General features: G+C 42.4%; 11 non-coding genes across 11 annotated transcripts; all 11 read left to right on the top strand.

Moving 5' to 3' along the window:
* Window positions 1-384: 384 nt before the first annotated feature.
* trnaa-agc lies at window positions 385-457 on the top strand. The gene has a single exon. It is a non-coding gene; the product is annotated as a tRNA-Ala (tRNA).
* A 239-nt stretch (window positions 458-696) lies between these two features.
* trnaa-agc lies at window positions 697-769 on the top strand. Its single transcript has one exon. It is a non-coding gene; the product is annotated as a tRNA-Ala (tRNA).
* Window positions 770-1,321: 552 nt separating this feature from the next.
* Window positions 1,322-1,394, top strand: trnaa-agc. The gene has a single exon. It is a non-coding gene; the product is annotated as a tRNA-Ala (tRNA).
* Window positions 1,395-1,633: 239 nt separating this feature from the next.
* Window positions 1,634-1,706, top strand: trnaa-agc. The gene has a single exon. It is a non-coding gene; the product is annotated as a tRNA-Ala (tRNA).
* Window positions 1,707-2,569: 863 nt separating this feature from the next.
* trnaa-agc lies at window positions 2,570-2,642 on the top strand. Its single transcript has one exon. It is a non-coding gene; the product is annotated as a tRNA-Ala (tRNA).
* Window positions 2,643-2,881: 239 nt separating this feature from the next.
* trnaa-agc lies at window positions 2,882-2,954 on the top strand. Its single transcript has one exon. It is a non-coding gene; the product is annotated as a tRNA-Ala (tRNA).
* Window positions 2,955-5,370: 2,416 nt separating this feature from the next.
* On the top strand, window positions 5,371-5,443 carry trnaa-agc. The gene has a single exon. It is a non-coding gene; the product is annotated as a tRNA-Ala (tRNA).
* An 860-nt stretch (window positions 5,444-6,303) lies between these two features.
* trnaa-agc lies at window positions 6,304-6,376 on the top strand. The gene has a single exon. It is a non-coding gene; the product is annotated as a tRNA-Ala (tRNA).
* An 862-nt stretch (window positions 6,377-7,238) lies between these two features.
* On the top strand, window positions 7,239-7,311 carry trnaa-agc. The gene has a single exon. It is a non-coding gene; the product is annotated as a tRNA-Ala (tRNA).
* A 545-nt stretch (window positions 7,312-7,856) lies between these two features.
* On the top strand, window positions 7,857-7,929 carry trnaa-agc. The gene has a single exon. It is a non-coding gene; the product is annotated as a tRNA-Ala (tRNA).
* Window positions 7,930-16,119: 8,190 nt separating this feature from the next.
* trnaa-agc lies at window positions 16,120-16,192 on the top strand. The gene has a single exon. It is a non-coding gene; the product is annotated as a tRNA-Ala (tRNA).
* Window positions 16,193-17,817: the final 1,625 nt, after the last annotated feature.

Below are 17,817 nucleotides of genomic sequence, written 5' to 3'. Positions count from 1 at the left end.
AAGTATCCTTTCTAATGGACGAGGGATTTGGCAGTGCGGTCATTGAGATTTCATACTTCTTGTTGAAGGAACAGGGGATTAGCTCAAATGGTAGAGCGCTCGCTTAGCATGTGAGAGGGAGCGGGATTGATGCCTGCATCCTCCAACTATTTAGTTTGGTTCAATCAGCACACATTGTTGTTGTAGCTCTGGATACTAACCCAACAATACAACTATTTCCACCACTGGGCTTACTGCAGTCACTACTTCAACCTTTACTGAACTACCATGAAAAATACTTTTAGACAGCTGAAGCAAGCATACTTTTTAAAAATTATCCTTTCTTATGGACGAGGGATTTGGCAGTGCGGTCATTGAGATTTCATACTTCTTGTTGGAGGTGCAGGGGGATTAGCTCAAATGGTAGAGCGCTCGCTTAGCATGTGAGAGGTAGCGGGATCGATGCCCGCATCCTCCAACTATTTAGTTTGGTTCAATCAGCACACATTGTTGTTGTAGCTCTGGATACTAACCCAACAATACAACTATTTCCACCACTGGGCTTACTGCAGTCACTACTTCAACCTTTACTGAACTACCATGAAAAATACTTTTAGACAGCTGAAGCAAGCATACTTTTTAAAAAGTATCCTTTCTAATGGACGAGGGATTTGGCAGTGCGGTCATTGAGATTTCATACTTCTTGTTGAAGGAACAGGGGGATTAGCTCAAATGGTAGAGCGCTCGCTTAGCATGTGAGAGGTAGCGGGATCGATGCCCGCATCCTCCAACTATTTAGTTTGGTTCAATCAGCACACATTGTTGTTGTAGCTCTGGATACTAACCCAACAATACAACTATTTCCACCACTGGGCTTACTGCAGTCACTACTTCAACCTTTACTGAACTACCATGAAAAATACTTTTAGACAGCTGAAGCAAGCATACTTTTAAAAAAGTATCCTTTCTTATGGACGAGGGATTTGGCAGTGCGGTCATTGAGATTTCATACTTCTTGTTGGAGGCGCAGGGGGATTAGCTCAAATGGTAGAGCGCTCGCTTAGCATGTGAGAGGTAGCGGGATCGATGCCTGCATCCTCCAACTATTTAGTTTGGTTCAATCAGCACACATTGTTGTTGTAGCTCTGGATACTAACCCAACAATACAACTATTTCCACCACTGGGCTTACTGCAGTCACTACTTCAACCTTTACTGAACTACCATGAAAAATACTTTTAGACAGCTGAAGCAAGCATACTTTTTAAAAAAGTATCCTTTCTTATGGACGAGGGATTTGGCAGTGCAGTCATTGAGATTTCATACTTCTTGTTGGAGGCGCAGGGGGATTAGCTCAAATGGTAGAGCGCTCGCTTAGCATGTGAGAGGTAGCGGGATCGATGCCCGCATCCTCCAACTATTTAGTTTGGTTCAATCAGCACACATTGTTGTTGTAGCTCTGGATACTAACCCAACAATACAACTATTTCCACCACTGGGCTTACTGCAGTCACTACTTCAACCTTTACTGAACTACCATGAAAAATACTTTTAGACAGCTGAAGCAAGCATACTTTTTAAAAAGTATCCTTTCTAATGGACGAGGGATTTGGCAGTGCGGTCATTGAGATTTCATACTTCTTGTTGGAGGAACAGGGGGATTAGCTCAAATGGTAGAGCGCTCGCTTAGCATGTGAGAGGTAGCGGGATCGATGCCCGCATCCTCCAACTATTTAGTTTGGTTCAATCAGCACACATTGTTGTTGTAGCTCTGGATACTAACCCAACAATACAACTATTTCCACCACTGGGCTTACTGCAGTCACTACTTCAACCTTTACTGAACTACCATGAAAAATACTTTTAGACAGCTGAAGCAAGCATACTTTTAAAAAAGTATCCTTTCTAATGGACGAGGGATTTGGCAGTGCGGTCATTGAGATTTCATACTTCTCGTTGAAGGAACAGGGGGGCTAGCTCAAATGGTAGAGCGTGCGCTTAGCATGTGAGAGGTAGCGGGATCGATGCCCGCATCCTCCAACTTTTTAATTTGGTTCAATCAGCACACATTGTTGTCGTAGCTCTGGATACTAACCCAACAATACAACTATTTCCACCACTGGGCTTACTGCAGTCACTACTTCAACCTTTACTGAACTACCATGAAAAATACTTTTAGACAGCTGAAGCAAGCATACTTTTTAAAAAGTATCCTTTCTTATGGACGAGGGATTTGGCAGTGCGGTCATTGAGATTTCATACTTCTTGTTGGAGGCGCAGGGGGATTAGCTCAAATGGTAGAGTGCTCGCTTAGCATGTGAGAGGTAGCGGGATCGATGCCTGCATCCTCCAACTATTTAGTTTGGTTCAATCAGCACACATTGTTGTTGTAGCTCTGGATACTAACCCAACAATACAACTATTTCCACCACTGGGCTTACTGCAGTCACTACTTCAACCTTTACTGAACTACCATGAAAAATACTTTTAGACAGCTGAAGCAAGCATACTTTTAAAAAAGTATCCTTTCTTATGGACGAGGGATTTGGCAGTGCAGTCATTGAGATTTCATACTTCTTGTTGGAGGCGCAGGGGGATTAGCTCAAATGGTAGAGCGCTCGCTTAGCATGTGAGAGGTAGCGGGATCGATGCCCGCATCCTCCAACTATTTAGTTTGGTTCAATCAGCACACATTGTTGTTGTAGCTCTGGATACTAACCCAACAATACAACTATTTCCACCACTGGGCTTACTGCAGTCACTACTTCAACCTTTACTGAACTACCATGAAAAATACTTTTAGACAGCTGAAGCAAGCATACTTTTTAAAAAGTATCCTTTCTAATGGACGAGGGATTTGGCAGTGCGGTCATTGAGATTTCATACTTCTCGTTGAAGGAACAGGGGGGTTAGCTCAAATGGTAGAGCGCTCGCTTAGCATGTGAGAGGTAGCGGGATCGATGCCCGCATCCTCCAACTATTTAATTTGGTTCAATCAGCACACATTGTTGTTGTAGCTCTGGATACTAACCCAACAATACAACTATTTCCACCACTGGGCTTACTGCAGTCACTACTTCAACCTTTACTGAACTACCATGAAAAATACTTTTAGACAGCTGAAGCAAGCATACTTTTAAAAAAGTATCCTTTCTAATGGACGAGGGATTTGGCAGTGCGGTCATTGAGATTTCATACTTCTTTTGTTGAAGGAACAGGGGGATTAGCTCAAATGGTAGAGCGCTCGCTTAGCATGTGAGAGGTAGCGGGATCGATGCCTGCATCCTCCAACTATTTAGTTTGGTTCAATCAGCACACATTGTTGTTGTAGCTCTGGATACTAACCCAACAATACAACTATTTCCACCACTGGGCTTACTGCAGTCACTACTTCAACCTTTACTGAACTACCATGAAAAATACTTTTAGACAGCTGAAGCAAGCATACTTTTAAAAAAGTATCCTTTCTAATGGACGAGGGATTTGGCAGTGCGGTCATTGAGATTTCATACTTCTCGTTGAAGGAACAGGGGGATTAGCTCAAATGGTAGAGCGCTCGCTTAGCATGTGAGAGGGAGCGGGATTGATGCCTGCATCCTCCAACTATTTAGTTTGGTTCAATCAGCACACATTGTTGTTGTAGCTCTGGATACTAACCCAACAATACAACTATTTCCACCACTGGGCTTACTGCAGTCACTACTTCAACCTTTACTGAACTACCATGAAAAATACTTTTAGACAGCTGAAGCAAGCATACTTTTTAAAAATTATCCTTTCTTATGGACGAGGGATTTGGCAGTGCGGTCATTGAGATTTCATACTTCTTGTTGGAAGCGCAGGGGTATTAGCTCAAATGGTAGAGCGCTCGCTTAGCATGTGAGAGGTAGCGTTATCGATGCCTGCATCCTCCAACTATTTAGTTTGGTTCAATCAGCACACATTGTTGTTGTAGCTCTGGATACTAACCCAACAATACAACTATTTCCACCACTGGGCTTACTGCAGTCACTACTTCAACCTTTACTGAACTACCATGAAAAATACTTTTAGACAGCTGAAGCAAGCATACTTTTTAAAAAGTATCCTTTCTAATGGACGAGGGATTTGGCAGTGCGGTCATTGAGATTTCATAGTTCTTTTGTTGAAGGAACAGGGGGATTAGCTCAAATGGTAGAGCGCTTGCTTAGCATGTGAGAGGTAGCAGTATCGATGCCCGCATCCTCCAAGTATTTAGTTTGGTTCAATCAGTACATGTTGTTGTAGCTCTGGATACTAACCCAACAATACAACTATTTCCACCACTGGACTTACTGCAGTCAGTACTTCAACCTTTACTGAAGTACCATGAAAAAAACTTTTAGACAGCTGAATCAAGCATACTTTTAAAAAAGTATCCTTTCTAATGGACGAGGGATTTGGCAGTGCGGTCATTGAGATTTCATACTTCTCGTTGAAGGAACAGGGGGATTAGCTCAAATGGTAGAGCGCTCTCTTAGCATGTGAGACGTAGCGGTATCGATGCCCGCATCCTCCAAGTATTTAGTTTGGTTCAATCAGTACATGTTTTTGTAGCTCTGGATACTAACCCAACAATACAACTATTTCCACCACTGGACTTACTGCAGTCACTACTTCAACCTTTACTGAACTACCATGAAAAATACTTTTAGACAGCTGAAGCAAGCATACTTTAAAAAAGTATCCTTTCTAATGGACGAGGGATTTGGCAGTGCAGTCATTGAGATTTCATACTTCTTGTTGGAGGCGCAGGGGATTAGCTCAAATGGTAGAGCGCTCGCTTAGCATGTGAGAGGTAGCGGGGATCGATGCCCGCATCCTCCAACTATTTAGTTTGGTTCAATCAGCACACATTGTTGTTGTAGCTCTGGATACTAACCCAACAATACAACTATTTCCACCACTGGCTTACTGCAGTCACTACTTCAACCTTTACTGAACTACCATGAAAAATACTTTTAGACAGCTGAAGCAAGCATACTTTTAAAAAATTATCCTTTCTTATGGACGAGGGATTTGGCAGTGCGGTCATTGAGATTTCATACTTCTTGTTGGAGGTGCAGGGTGATTAGCTCAAATGGTAGAGCGCTCGCTTAGCATGTGAGACGTAGCGGTATCGATGCCCGCATCCTCCAAGTATTTAGTTTGGTTCAATCAGTACATGTTTTTGTAGCTCTGGATACTAACCCAACAATACAACTATTTCCACCACTGGACTTACTGCAGTCACTACTTCAACCTTTACTGAACGACCATAAAAAATACTTTTAGACAGCTGAAGCAAGCATACTTTTAAAAAAGTATCCTTTCTTGTGGACGAGGGATTTGGCAGTGCAGTCATTGAGATTTCATACTTCTTGTTGGAGGCGCAGGGGGATTAGCTCAAATGGTAGAGCGCTCGCTTAGCATGTGAGAGGTAGCGGGATCGATGCCCGCATCCTCCAACTATTTAATTTGGTTCAATCAGCACACATTGTTGTTGTAGCTCTGGATACTAACCCAACAATACAACTATTTCCACCACTGGGCTTACTGCAGTCACTACTTCAACCTTTACTGAACTACCATGAAAAATACTTTTAGACAGCTGAAGCAAGCATACTTTTTAAAAAGTATCCTTTCTAATGGACGAGGGATTTGGCAGTGCGGTCATTGAGATTTCATAGTTCTTTTGTTGAAGGAACAGGGGGATTAGCTCAAATGGTAGAGCGCTCGCTTAGCATGTGAGAGGTAGCAGTATCGATGCCTGCATCCTCCAAGTATTTAGTTTGGTTCAATCAGTACATGTTGTTGTAGCTCTGGATACTAACCCAACAATACAACTATTTCCACCACTGGACTTACTGCAGTCAGTACTTCAACCTTTACTGAAGTACCATGAAAAATACTTTTAGACAGCTGAATCAAGCATACTTTAAAAAAAGTATCCTTTCTAATGGACGAGGGATTTGGCAGTGCGGTCATTGAGATTTCATACTTCTCGTTGAAGGAACAGGGGGATTAGCTCAAATGGTAGAGCGCTCGTTTAGCATGTGAGACGTAGCGGTATCGATGCCCGCATCCTCCAAGTATTTAGTTTGGTTCAATCAGTACATGTTTTTGTAGCTCTGGATACTAAACCCAACAATACAACTATTTCCACCACTGGACTTACTGCAGTCACTACTTCAACCTTTACTGAACGACCATAAAAAATACTTTTAGACAGCTGAAGCAAGCATACTTTTAAAAAAGTATCCTTTCTTGTGGACGAGGGATTTGGCAGTGCAGTCATTGAGATTTCATACTTCTTGTTGGAGGTGCAGGGGGATTAGCTCAAATGGTAGAGCGCTCGCTTAGCATGTGAGAGGTAGCGGGATCGATGCCCGCATCCTCCAACTATTTAATTTGGTTCAATCAGCACACATTGTTGTTGTAGCTCTGGATACTAACCCAACAATACAACTATTTCCACCACTGGGCTTACTGCAGTCACTACTTCAACCTTTACTGAAGTACCATGAAAAATACTTTTAGACAGCTGAAGCAAGCATACTTTTAAAAAATTATCCTTTCTTATGGACGAGGGATTTGGCAGTGCGGTCATTGAGATTTCATACTTCTTGTTGGAGGTGCAGGGTGATTAGCTCAAATGGTAGAGCGCTCTCTTAGCATGTGAGACGTAGCGGTATCGATGCCCGCATCCTCCAACTATTTAGTTTGGTTCAATCAGCACACATTGTTGTTGTAGCTCTGGATACTAACCCAACAATACAACTATTTCCACCACTGGGCTTACTGCAGTCACTACTTCAACCTTTACTGAACTACCATGAAAAATACTTTTAGACAGCTGAAGCAAGCATACTTTTAAAAAAAAATTATCCTTTCTTATGGACGAGGGATTTGGCAGTGCGGTCATTGAGATTTCATACTCTTGTTGGAGGTGCAGGGGGATTAGCTCAAATGGTAGAGCGCTCGCTTAGCATGTGAGAGGTAGCGGATCGATGCCCGCATCCTCCAACTATTTAGTTTGGTTCAATCAGTACATGTTTTTGTAGCTCTGGATACTAAACCCAACAATACAACTATTTCCACCACTGGACTTACTGCAGTCACTACTTCAACCTTTACTGAACGACCATAAAAAATACTTTTAGACAGCTGAAGCAAGCATACTTTTAAAAAAGTATCCTTTCTTATGGACGAGGGATTTGGCAGTGCAGTCATTGAGATTTCATACTTCTTGTTGGAGGCGCAGGGGGATTAGCTCAAATGGTAGAGCGCTCGCTTAGCATGTGAGAGGTAGCGGGATCGATGCCCGCATCCTCCAACTATTTAATTTGGTTCAATCAGCACACATTGTTGTTGTAGCTCTGGATACTAACCCAACAATACAACTATTTCCACCACTGGGCTTACTGCAGTCACTACTAACCTTTACTGAACTACCATAAAAAATACTTTTAGACAGCTGAAGCAAGCATACTTTTAAAAAAGTATCCTTTCTAATGGACGAGGGATTTGGCAGTGCGGTCATTGAGATTTCATACTTCTTTTGTTGAAGGAACAGGGGGATTAGCTCAAATGGTAGAGCGCTCGCTTAGCATGTGAGAGGTAGCGGTATCGATGCCCACATCCTCCAAGTATTTAGTTTGGTTCAATCAGTACATGTTGTTGTAGCTCTGGATACTAACCCAACAATACAACTATTTCCACCACTGGACTTACTGCAGTCACTACTTCAACCTTTACTGAACTACCATGAAAAATACTTTTAGACAGCTGAAGCAAGCATACTTTAAAAAAGTATCCTTTCTAATGGACGAGGGATTTGGCAGTGCGGTCATTGAGATTTCATACTTTGTTGAAGGAACAGGGGGATTAGCTCAAATGGTAGAGCGCTCGCTTAGCATGTGAGAGGTAGCGGGATCGATGCCCGCATCCTCCAACTATTTAGTTTGGTTCAATCAGTACATTGTTGTTGTAGCTCTGGATACTAACCCAACAATACAACTATTTCCACCACTGGGCTTACTGCAGTCACTACTTCAACCTTTACTGAACTACCATGAAAAATACTTTTAGACAGCTGAAGCAAGCATACTTTTTAAAAAAGTATCCTTTCTAATGGACGAGGGATTTGGCAGTGCGGTCATTGAGATTTCATACTTCTTGTTGTTGAAGGAACAGGGGATTAGCTCAAATGGTAGAGCGCTCGCTTAGCATGTGAGAGGTAGCGGGATCGATGCCCGCATCCTCCAACTATTTAGTTTGGTTCAATCAGCACATTGTTGTTGTAGCTCTGGATACTAACCCAACAATACAACTATTTCCACCACTGGGCTTACTGCAGTCACTACTTCAACCTTTACTGAACTACCATGAAAAATACTTTTAGACAGCTGAAGCAAGCATACTTTTTAAAAATTATCCTTCTTATGGACGAGGGATTTGGCAGTGCGGTCATTGAGATTTCATACTTCTTGTTGGAGGCGCAGGGGGATTAGCTCAAATGGTAGAGCGCTCGCTTAGCATGTGAGAGGTAGTGGGATCGATGCCTGCATCCTCCAACTATTTAGTTTGGTTCAATCAGCACACATTGTTGTTGTAGCTCTGGATACTAACCCAACAATACAACTATTTCCACCACTGGGCTTACTGCAGTCACTACTTCAACCTTTACTGAACTACCATGAAAAATACTTTTAGACAGCTGAAGCAAGCATACTTTTTAAAAAGTATCCTTTCTAATGGACGAGGGATTTGGCAGTGCGGTCATTGAGATTTCATACTTCTTGTTGAAGGAACAGGGGGATTAGCTCAAATGGTAGAGCGCTCGCTTAGCATGTGAGAGGTAGCGGGATTGATGCCTGCATCCTCCAACTATTTAGTTTGGTTCAATCAGCACACATTGTTGTTGTAGCTCTGGATAAACCCAACAATACAACTATTTCCACCACTGGGCTTACTGCAGTCACTACTTCAACCTTTACTGAACTACCATGAAAAATACTTTTAGACAGCTGAAGCAAGCATACTTTTTAAAAATTATCCTTTCTTATGGACGAGGGATTTGGCAGTGCGGTCATTGAGATTTCATACTTCTTGTTGGAGTCGCAGGGGGATTAGCTCAAATGGTAGAGCGCTAGCTTAGCATGTGAGAGGTAGTGGGATCGATGCCTGCATCCTCCAACTATTTAGTTTGGTTCAATCAGCACACATTGTTGTTGTAGCTCTGGATACTAACCCAACAATACAACTATTTCCACCACTGGGCTTACTGCAGTCACTACTTCAACCTTTACTGAACTACCATGAAAAATACTTTTAGACAGCTGAAGCAAGCATACTTTTTAAAAAGTATCCTTTCTAATGGACGAGGGATTTGGCAGTGCGGTCATTGAGATTTCATACTTCTTGTTGAAGGAACAGGGGATTAGCTCAAATGGTAGAGCGCTCGCTTAGCATGTGAGAGGTAGCGGGATCGATGCCCGCATCCTCCAACTATTTAGTTTGGTTCAATCAGCACACATTGTTGTTGTAGCTCTGGATACTAACCCAACAATACAACTATTTCCACCACTGGGCTTACTGCAGTCACTACTTCAACCTTTACTGAACTACCATGAAAAATACTTTTAGACAGCTGAAGCAAGCATACTTTTTAAAAAAGTATCCTTTCTTATGGACGAGGGATTTGGCAGTGCGGTCATTGAGATTTCATACTTCTTGTTGGAGGAACAGGGGGATTAGCTCAAATGGTAGAGCGCTCGCTTAGCATGTGAGAGGTAGCGGGATCGATGCCTGCATCCTCCAACTATTTAGTTTGGTTCAATCAGCACACATTGTTGTTGTAGCTCTGGATACTAACCCAACAATACAACTATTTCCACCACTGGGCTTACTGCAGTCACTACTTCAACCTTTACTGAACTACCTGAAAAATACTTTTAGACAGCTGAAGCAAGCATACTTTTAAAAAATTATCCTTTCTTATGGACGAGGGATTTGGCAGTGCGGTCATTGAGATTTCATACTTCTTGTTGGAGGTGCAGGGGGATTAGCTCAAATGGTAGAGCGCTCGCTTAGCATGTCAACCTTTACTGAGAGATTTCATACTTCTTGTGGAGCAGGGGGATGGTAGAGCGCTCGCTTAGCATGTGAGAGGTAGCGGGATCGATGCCTGCATCCTCCAACTATTTAGTTTGGTTCAATCAGCACACATTGTTGTTGTAGCTCTGGATACTAACCCAACAATACAACTATTTCCACCACTGGGCTTACTGCAGTCACTACTTCAACCTTTACTGAACTACCATGAAAAATACTTTTAGACAGCTGAAGCAAGCATACTTTTAAAAAGTATCCTTTCTTATGGACGAGGGATTTGGCAGTGCGGTCATTGAGATTTCATACTTCTTGTTGGAGGCGCAGGGGGATTAGCTCAAATGGTAGAGCGCTCGCTTAGCATGTGAGAGGTAGCGGGATCGATGCCTGCATCCTCCAACTATTTAGTTTGGTTCAATCAGCACACATTGTTGTTGTAGCTCTGGATACTAACCCAACAATACAACTATTTCCACCACTGGGCTTACTGCAGTCACTACTTCAACCTTTACTGAACTACCATGAAAAATACTTTTAGACAGCTGAAGCAAGCATACTTTAAAAAAGTATCCTTTCTTATGGACGAGGGATTTGGCAGTGCGGTCATTGAGATTTCATACTTCTTGTTGGAGGCGCAGGGGGATTAGCTCAAATGGTAGAGCGCTCGCTTAGCATGTGAGAGGTAGCGGGATCGATGCCTGCATCCTCCAACTATTTAGTTTGGTTCAATCAGCACACATTGTTGTTGTAGCTCTGGATACTAACCCAACAATACAACTATTTCCACCACTGGGCTTACTGCAGTCACTACTTCAACCTTTACTGAACTACCATGAAAAATACTTTTAGACAGCTGAAGCAAGCATACTTTTAAAAAAGTATCCTTTCTTATGGACGAGGGATTTGGCAGTGCGGTCATTGAGATTTCATACTTCTTGTTGGAGGGCAGGGGGATTAGCTCAAATGGTAGAGCGCTCGCTTAGCATGTGAGAGGTAGCGGGATCGATGCCTGCATCCTCCAACTATTTAGTTTGGTTCAATCAGCACACATTGTTGTTGTAGCTCTGGATACTAACCCAACAATACAACTATTTCCACCACTGGGCTTACTGCAGTCACTACTTCAACCTTTACTGAACTACCATGAAAAATACTTTTAGACAGCTGAAGCAAGCATACTTTTAAAAAAGTATCCTTTCTTATGGACGAGGGATTTGGCAGTGCGGTCATTGAGATTTCATACTTCTTGTTGGAGGAACAGGGATTAGCTCAAATGGTAGAGCGCTCGCTTAGCATGTGAGAGGTAGCGGGATCGATGCCTGCATCCTCCAACTATTTAGTTTGGTTCAATCAGCACACATTGTTGTTGTAGCTCTGGATACTAACCCAACAATACAACTATTTCCACCACTGGGCTTACTGCAGTCACTACTTCAACCTTTACTGAACTACCATGAAAAATACTTTTAGACAGCTGAAGCAAGCATACTTTTAAAAAGTATCCTTTCTTATGGACGAGGGATTTGGCAGTGCGGTCATTGAGATTTCTTGTTACTTCTTGTTGGAGGGGCAGGGGGATTAGCTCAAATGGTAGAGCTTACAGCATTTGAGAGGTAGCTGGGATCGACTGCCTAGCATGTCATTGAGACTTCTTGTTGGAGGTGCAGGGGGATTAGCTCAAATGGTAGAGCGCTCGCTTAGCATGTGAGAGGTAGCGGGATCGATGCCTGCATCCTCCAACTATTTAGTTTGGTTCAATCAGCACACATTGTTGTTGTAGCTCTGGATACTAACCCAACAATAAAACTAATTCCACCACTGGGCTTACTGCAATCACTACTTCAACCTTTACTGAACTACCATGAAAAATACTTTTAGACAGCTGAAGCAAGCATACTTTTTAAAAATTATCCTTTCAAATGGACGAGGGATTTGGCAGTGCGGTCATTGAGATTTCATACTTCTTGTTGGAGGTGCAGGGGGATTAGCTCAAATGGTAGAGCGCATGCTTACCATGTGAGAGGTAGCGGGATCGATACCTGCATCCTCCAACTATTTAGTTTGGTTCAATCAGCACACATTGTTGTTGTAGCTCTGGATACTAAACCCAACAATACAACTATTTCCACCACTGGGCTTACTGCAGTCACTACTTCAACCTTTACTGAACTACCATGAAAAATTTTTTTAGACAGCTGAAGCAAGCATACTTTTAAAAAGTATCCTTTCTTATGGACGAGGGATTTGGCAGTGCGGTCATTGAGATTTCATACTTCTTGTTGAAGGAACAGGGGGATTAGCTCAAATGGTAGAGTGCTTGTTTAGCATGTGAGAGGTAGTGGGATCGATGCCTGCATCCTCCAACTATTTAGTTTGGTTCAATCAGCACACATTGTTGTTGTAGCTCTGGATACTAACCCAACAATACAACTATTTCCACCACTGGGCTTACTGCAGTCACTACTTCAACCTTTACTGAACTACCATGAAAAATACTTTTAGACAGCTGAAGCAAGCATACTTTTTAAAAAGTATCCTTTCTTATGGACGAGGGATTTGGCAGTGCGGTCATTGAGATTTCATACTTCTTATTGGAGGCACAGGGGGAGTAGCTCAAATGGTAGAGCGCTCACTTAGCATGTGAGAGGTAACGGGATCGATGCCTGCATCCTCAAACTATTTAATTTGGTTCAATCAGCACACATTGTTGTTGTAGCTCTGGATACTAACCCAACAATACAACTATTTCCACCACTGGGCTTACTGCAGTCACTACTTCAACCTTTACTGAACTACCATGAAAAATATTTTTAGAGAGCTGAAGCAAGCATACTTTTTAAAATGTATCCTTTCTTATGGACGAGGGATTTGGCAGTGCGGTCATTGAGATTTCATACTTCTTTTTGGAGGCGCAGGGGGATTAGCTCAAATGGTAGAGCGCTCGCTTAGCATGTGAGAGGTAGTGGGATCGATGCTTGCATCCTCCAACTATTTAGTTTGGTTCAATCAGCACACATTGTTGTTGTAGCTCTGGATACTAACCCAACAATACAACTATTTCCACCACTGGGCTTACTGCAGTCACTACTTCAACCTTTACTGAACTACCATGAAAAAAACTTTTAGACAGCTGAAGCAAGCATACTTTTAAAAAGATATCCTTTCTTATGGACGAGGGATTTGGCTGTGCGGTCATTGAGATTTCATACTTCTTCTTGGAGCTGCAGGGGGATTAGCTCAAATGGTAGAGCGCTCGCTTAGCATGTGAGAGGTAGCGGGATCGATGCCTGCATCCTCCAACTATTTAGTTTGGTTCAATCAGCACACATTGTTGTTGTAGCTCTGGATACTAACCCAACAATACAACTATTTCCACCACTGGGCTTACTGCAGTCACTACTTCAACCTTTACTGAACTACCATGAAAAATACTTTTAGACAGCTGAAGCAAGCATACTTTAAAAAAATCCTTTCTTATGGACGAGGGATTTGGCAGTGCGGTCATTGAGATTTCATACTTCTTGTTGGAGGAGTAGGGGGATTAGCTCAAATGGTAGAGCGCTCGCTTAGCATGTAATAAGTAGTGGGATCGATGCCTGCATCCTCCAACTATTTAATTTGGTTCAATCAGCACACATTGTTGTTGTAGCTCTGGATACTAACCCAACAATACAACTATTTCCACCACTGGGCTTACTGCAGTCACTACTTCAACCTTTACTGAACTACCATGAAAAATACTTTTAGACAGCTGAAGCAAGCATACTTTTAAAAAAGTATCCTTTCTTATGGACGAGGGATTTGGCAGTGCGGTTATTGAGATTTCATACTTCTTGTTGGAAGGACAGGGGGATTAGCTCAAATGGTAGAGCGTTCGATTAGCATGTGATAGGTAGCGGGATCGATGCCTGCATCCTCCAACTATTTAGTTTGGTTCAATCAGCACACATTGTTGTTGAAGCTCTGGATACTAACCCAACAATACAACTATTTCCACCACTGGGCTCACTGCAGTCACTACTTCAACCTTTACTGAAGTACCATGAAAAATACTTTTAGACAGCTGAAGCAAGCATACTTTTTAAAAATTATCCTTTCTTATGGACGAGGGATTTGGCAGTGCGGTCATTGAGATTTCATACTTCTTGTTGGAGGCTGCAGGGGGATTAGCTCAAATGGTAGAGCGCTTGCTTAGCATGTGAGAGGTAGCGGGATCGATGCCTGCATCCTCCAACTATTTAGTTTGGTTCAATCAGCACACATTGTTGTTGTAGCTCTGGATACTAACCCAACAATACAACTATTTCCACCACTGGGCTTACTGCAGTCACTACTTCAACCTTTACTGAACTACCATGAAAAATACTTTTAGACAGCTGAAGCAAGCATACTTTTTAAAAAGTATCCTTTCTTATGGACGAGGGATTTGGCAGTGCGGTCATTGAGATTTCATACTTCTTGTTGGAGGTGCAGGGGGATTAGCTCAAATGGTAGAGCGCTCGCTTAGCATGTGAGAGGTAGTGGGATCGATGCCTGCATCCTCCAACTATTTAGTTTGGTTCAATCAGCACACATTGTTGTTGTAGCTCTGGATACTAACCCAACAATACAACTATTTCCACCACTGGGCTTACTGCAGTCACTACTTCAACCTTTACTGAACTACCATGAAAAATACTTTTAGACAGCTGAAGCAAGCATACTTTTAAAAAAGTATCCTTTCTTATGGACGAGGGATTTGGCAGTGCAGTCATTGAGATTTCATACTTCTTGTTGGAGGCGCAGGGGGATTAGCTCAAATGGTAGAGCGTTCGCTTAGCATGTGATAGGTAGTGGGATCGATGCCTGCATCCTCCAACTATTTAGTTTGGTTCAATCAGCACACATTGTTGTTGTAGCTCTGGATACTAACCCAACAATACAACTATTTCCACCACTGGGCTCACTGCAGTCACTACTTCAACCTTTACTGAAGTACCATGAAAAATACTTTTAGACAGCTGAAGCAAGCATACTTTTTAAAATTATCCTTTCTTATGGACGAGGGATTTGGCAGTGCGGTCATTGAGATTTCATACTTTTCATTGGAGCTGCAGGGGGATTAGCTCAAATGGTAGAGCGCTCGCTTAGCATGTGAGAGGTAGTGGGATCGATGCCTGCATCCTCCAACTATTTAGTTTGGTTCAATCAGCACACATTGTTGTTGTAGCTCTGGATACTAACCCAACAATACAACTATTTCCCACTGGGCTTACTGCAGTCACTACTTCAACCTTTACTGAACTACCATGAAAAATACTTTTAGACAGCTGAAGCAAGCATACTTTTTAAAAAGTATCCTTTCTTATGGACGAGGGATTTGGCAGTGCGGTCATTGAGATTTCATACTTCTTGTTGGAGCTGCAGGGGGATTAGCTCAAATGGTAGAGCGCTCGCTTAGCATGTGAGAGGTAGTGGGATCGATGCCCTGCATCCTCCAACTATTTAGTTTGGTTCAATCAGCACACATTGTTGTTGTAGCTCTGGATACTAACCCAACAATACAACTATTTCCACCACTGGGCTTACTGCAGTCACTACTTCAACCTTTACTGAACTACCATGAAAAATACTTTTAGACAGCTGAAGCAAGCATACTTTAAAAAAAGTATCCTTTCTTATGGACGAGGGATTTGGCAGTGCGGTCATTGAGATTTCATACTTCTTGTTGGAGGCGCAGGGGGATTAGCTCAAATGGTAGAGTGCTCGCTTAGCATGTGAGAGGTAGTGGGATCGATGCCTGCATCCTCCAACTATTTAGTTTGGTTCAATCAGCACACATTGTTGTTGTAGCTCTGGATACTAACCCAACAATACAACTATTTCCACCACTGGGCTTACTGCAGTCACTACTTCAACCTTTACTGAACTACCATGAAAAATACTTTTAGACAGCTGAAGCAAGCATACTTTTTAAAAAGTATCCTTTCTTATGGACGAGGGATTTGGCAGTGCGGTCATTGAGATTTCATACTTCTTGTTGGAGGCTGCAGGGGGATTAGCTCAAATGGTAGAGCGCTCGCTTAGCATGTGAGAGGTAGCGGGATCGATGCCCGCATCCTCCAACTATTTAGTTTGGTTCAATCAGCACACATTGTTGTTGTAGCTCTGGATACTAACCCAACAATACAACTATTTCCACCACTGGGCTTACTGCAGTCACTACTTCAACCTTTACTGAACTACCATGAAAAATACTTTTAGACAGCTGCTGAAGCAAGCTTTTAAAAAAGTATCCTTTCTTAGGGACGAGGATTTGGCAGTGCGGTCATTGAGATTTCATACTTCTTATTGGAGGCACAGGGGGAGTAGCTCAAATGGTAGAGCGCTCACTTAGCATGTGAGAGGTAATGGGATCGATGCCTGCATCCTCAAACTATTTAGTTTGGTTCAATCAGCACACATTGTTGTTGTAGCTCTGGATACTAACCCAACAATACAACTATTTCCACCACTGGGCTTACTGCAGTCACTACTTCAACCTTTACTGAACTACCATGAAAAATACTTTTAGACAGATGAAGCAAGCATACTTTAAAAAAAAGTATCCTTTCTTATGGACGAGGGATTTGGCAGTGAGGACATTGAGATTTCATACTTCTTGTTGGAGGCACAGGGGGATTAGCTCATATGGTAGAGTGCTTGTTTAGCATGTGAGAGGTAGTGGGATCGATGCCTGCATCCTCCAACTATTTAGTTCGGTTCAACAGCACACATTGTTGTTGTAGCTCTGGATACTAACCCAACAATACAACTATTTCCACCACTGGGCTTACTGCAGTCACTACTTCAACCTTTACTGAACTACCATGAAAAATATTTTTAGAGAGCTGAAGCAAGCATACTTTTTAAAATGTATCCTTTCTTATGGACGAGGGATTTGGCAGTGCGGTCATTGAGATTTCATACTTCTTTTTGGAGGCGCAGGGGGATTAGCTCAAATGGTAGAGCGCTCGCTTAGCATGTGAGAGGTAGTGGGATCGATGCTTGCATCCTCCAACTATTTAGTTTGGTTCAATCAGCACACATTGTTGTTGTAGCTCTGGATACTAACCCAATACAACTATTTCCACCACTGGGCTTACTGCAGTCACTACTTCAACCTTTACTGAACTACCATGAAAAATACTTTTAGACAGCTGAAGCAAGCATACTTTAAAAAAAGTATCCTTTCTTATGGACGAGGGATTTGGCAGTGCGGTCATTGAGATTTCATACTTTTGTTGGAGGCACAGGGGGATTAGCTCAAATGGTAGAGCGCTCGCTTAGCATGTGAGAGGTAGCGGGATCGATGCCTGCATCCTCCAACTATTTAGTTTGGTTCAATCAGCACACATTGTTGTTGTAGCTCTGGATACTAACCCAACAATACAACTATTTCCACCACTGGGCTTACTGCAGTCACTACTTCAACCTTTACTGAACTACCATGAAAAAAACTTTTAGACAGCTGAAGCAAGCATACTTTTAAAAAGATATCCTTTCTTATGGACGAGGGATTTGGCTGTGCGGTCATTGAGATTTCATACTTCTTGTTGGAGGCAGGGGGATTAGCTCAAATGGTAGAGCGCTCGCTTAGCATGTGAGAGGTAGAGGATCGATATGCCTGCATCCTCCAACTATTTAGTTTGGTTCAATCAGCACACATTGTTGTTGTAGCTCTGGATACTAACCCAACAATACAACTATT

This window comes from Oncorhynchus gorbuscha, unplaced genomic scaffold, assembly GCF_021184085.1.
Source record: "Oncorhynchus gorbuscha isolate QuinsamMale2020 ecotype Even-year unplaced genomic scaffold, OgorEven_v1.0 Un_scaffold_1494, whole genome shotgun sequence".
Lineage (NCBI taxonomy): Eukaryota > Metazoa > Chordata > Actinopteri > Salmoniformes > Salmonidae > Oncorhynchus > Oncorhynchus gorbuscha.
Note: the sequence above shows the minus strand (reverse complement) of the source record. Positions and strands in the feature narration are given on the sequence as shown.